Genomic DNA, 2,500 nt, shown 5'->3' with positions numbered 1-2,500 from the left:
TTTTTTTAGCCCGCTTATCGCTTTCTTTTTCTCCTTGAAACCGGAAACGCCTTTATGGCCTCTGAGACCGCAAACCGCTTTCGTTTTCCCCTTTCCCAACTTTATGGCAGAATGAGATCTTTTAACAGTACTTCACACATTGTTTCTCATCACAAAGACCACGAGATCTTAGGAACAAGACAACAAAACATCTTTTTTCTACAGGTCCTTTCAAATAAACTATAACCAAAAAGTTTTGGCATCTAATGAAAAGTTCACAAACACAAAAAATCATGCACGTTGTTCATAACGACGCACTAAAGGCAAGTTTGAAATCTCCCACAAAACTTTTCGAAAAACCGCCAACAAACACACAAAAACGGAAAACCACGCAATTAAGTTATGATTTCCCGCAACCGCGCAGTAATTTCTTCAGACCGTAAACCGCTTCAAAAATATGACTGAATCCGTAGACCGACTGACTCAAAATTGGCTTAAACCGTCAGAGTATAATAGACCCTCTTTAGCGCAGATATTAAGACAACACCCGCGTATTCACCTTAATGGAACTGGCAAAGAATTCGATAGACTTTCACGGTTAAGATAACAAAAATTACGTTGAATTTTCAAGTGTGTCGAGTTTTATTTTCTTGCGATTTTTTGTTGACTTTCGAGGAAGATAGGGAATTCCCTCGAACAGTGGATTGCAATAAAGAGCATAAATTATACATTAATTTTCATGGAAACAAGAGAGCAAATTTGTCTTTAAGAACGCTATTTCTGAAGTAATGTTTATGAATACAAATGAAAAGATTCAACATGCAGTATTTTGTGTTTTTGCGATTGTACGAGTTATGGACCTCTGTAGTGTTTTCCTTAATAACAGAATTGTTTATTATGCTGATTTAATATATGTATTATTTCAAACTTTTTTCTCCGCTTGGTCAAAATAAAGTGATAGAAGTGCCTTACTGACTGTAGTAAAAGTGGAGATTCTCTTTGGAAAACAAGAAATAAACAATAAGGCAAACGCAAAAGTGTCTCGTCGAATTCAAGTCGCCGCCCTTATACCGTGAGTTTGAGCTGTTTCTTTTCAGTTCACTTTCCTTTTCGGTAAAACCTTTTTAACTAACAACACCGATGTCCTAGATAAGATAAGTGATGAATCGTAACTGAAATCATGTAGTGATCCAATGAAGATCTATTGTTGGTCCAATATTGTTTTTGTGTTGTTCGAGTATGGCTCGAGTGTCGGCCCTGTATTGCTCTGGTAGTGGCCTAGCACAGTTCCAGTATCCCTACAGTATTGGAAAGTTACTTCCCGTTTGTATCATTCTGCTAAATACCAAATGCCCACCATCACCAGCCAACTCAAACAAATTTATGGCTCAAGGACTCAGAACGGAGCTATTTATTTCAGAGCTACTGTTTGTCTGTTTCTCCCCATAAAACGAAGGCAAACAAAAACTCGAAAATGGAGTATTCTTTTGATGGCGAAATGTTCCCTGTCCTGAAGAATGAAAATTGATTTTAAGTGAAGACAATTCTAAGAACACTGAATTGGATACTGAAAGTGAAAGCCTCAAACTGAAGCTAAAAAACAAAGCAAGGGATGTAAACTGACATCTTAGCTACTTAGCCATCAGTGAACTTGAGGTTAAATTTTTAAAAACCTTTGCAAAACCGTGGACGATAAAGCCTGGTTTTCACTAGCGACGCAAGCACAAACATAAGTAGCTTATGCTGGTGAAAACGAACGTCGACATAAGCATCAAAATCAACCACAGAATCCACCATTTTGTTCAAATGCTCATATCCACGGGGAATCTGGAACGAGTGCTTTAATTGGCGTAGCAAATTTCCTTGTGTTTATGCTGCGTTTCGTTTTCACACGACGCAAGCAAACACAAGCATAAGCGCAAGCACAAAGAAAAGGAAACATTTTGATCCTTGTGTTTGTGCTTATGTTGGTCTCCATCCCATTTTCACTGACGGTGAAATAAGCGCTCTTATGCGTCCCTAGTGAAAAACAGGCTTAACTCTTGTACAACGTTGGATCAGACAAGATCGTGACCAGTCAAAATTGATCGAAGAGTATTTATGGAAATCATGAAAAGATGACACAACAAAATACCTCCAAAATTATCCATTTGAAACTAAAAATAACGATTTTTTTCCAGTGGACTTTTCCTCGTTTTTCGCTTGCTTTACGACCGGGTAGTTGCAGATTCTAGTACGACGCTGATTGGAAAGGTATAAGGGAATCTTGGCTTTTTTAACATTATGTTTCCCTAACATACGAGTTTGTAAAGCTGGCATCAATCATGCTATTTAAAAATTGAGTTTAAATAGTAAAAGAACTTGTTAAACTTAAGTTAAACCTACAATCTTAAGCCTTTTGGCTTTGATAACGAGCCAGTTATTAGCCATGAAAAATTCTTGGGTGACAAATGCGCTACTGGTCCCACCTATTCTTTGTAAAATCTCGAATTTTCAAAGCACCATTGCTCAGACCTTATGC

The 2,500-nt window shown here is 37.6% G+C and overlaps 1 protein-coding gene across 1 annotated transcript in view; it reads right to left on the bottom strand.

Moving 5' to 3' along the window:
• Positions 1-1,359: 1,359 nt before the first annotated feature.
• LOC138022795 (E3 ubiquitin-protein ligase TRIM71-like) overlaps positions 1,360-2,500 on the bottom strand; it is a 3,916-nt gene continuing 2,775 nt past the window's right edge. The window contains exon 1 of the mRNA XM_068869750.1: positions 1,360-2,500. This exon is cut by the window's right edge and continues 2,775 nt beyond it. The gene's annotated coding sequence lies outside the window, so the exon portion shown is untranslated.

This window comes from Montipora capricornis, chromosome 11 (genome assembly GCF_036669925.1).
Source record: "Montipora capricornis isolate CH-2021 chromosome 11, ASM3666992v2, whole genome shotgun sequence".
NCBI classification, from domain to species: domain Eukaryota; kingdom Metazoa; phylum Cnidaria; class Anthozoa; order Scleractinia; family Acroporidae; genus Montipora; species Montipora capricornis.
Note: the sequence above shows the minus strand (reverse complement) of the source record. Positions and strands in the feature narration are given on the sequence as shown.